Source organism: Penaeus monodon, chromosome 27 (genome assembly GCF_015228065.2).
Source record: "Penaeus monodon isolate SGIC_2016 chromosome 27, NSTDA_Pmon_1, whole genome shotgun sequence".
Lineage (NCBI taxonomy): Eukaryota > Metazoa > Arthropoda > Malacostraca > Decapoda > Penaeidae > Penaeus > Penaeus monodon.
The window spans coordinates 37,300,936-37,301,529 of record NC_051412.1 but is presented as its reverse complement, the minus strand read 5'-3'; the positions used below and the strand labels follow the sequence as shown (position 1 = coordinate 37,301,529).

At 38.9% G+C, this 594-nt stretch overlaps 1 protein-coding gene across 1 annotated transcript in view; it reads right to left on the bottom strand.

Annotated features, from left to right (window-relative positions):
• Nucleotides 1–594, bottom strand: part of LOC119590835 (xanthine dehydrogenase/oxidase-like) — a gene marked incomplete in the record, with an annotated part of 39,062 nt that overhangs the window by 18,693 nt on the left and 19,775 nt on the right.

The following is a 594-nucleotide window of genomic DNA, read 5'->3' as shown; positions in this document are numbered from 1 at the left end:
GACAAAAAGATAGCACTAAGGGATATCCAAACAAAAACAACCACGTCATCAAATTTCCCGGATTGTTTGTTTCTTGGGAATCACCCGCATCCTGTTATTAGTGAGTAGAGGGGGATGAGGGGGAGGGAGCGAGTCAGTTACCGATATTCATTGTATGGAAAATTGACAATCGCTGAATCAAATGTGATTTTCCACTTTTTTAATGCATGGTGTATTCTTTCGTGGAGTTTGGATACACTGAATCCAAACACTGAACTTGTCCAACCGTAGCGTTTTCTACTCCTGTTGATAAAACTGCAAGTTCTGGCAGTGTGCCTGTGCTGTCAGCAGATGCCTAGAACAAAGGATCTTGAATCCCAATTAAATCAAAATCCTAAATTTATCTTCATTATTTTCAGTCGAGAGGAACTTGCTATTATCTTCCACCAATTCGAAATTATCTCAAATAAACAAACTATGCAGTTACGTAAAAGCTAAACAAAGAACCTACCCCGCGGCATGAACTGGAGTAACTCGACAAAAAGAAAACAATGTTAACACCAAATTCCTATGCTCAGTAACAGCGATAAAACCATGACCGATATTTTAATTCCA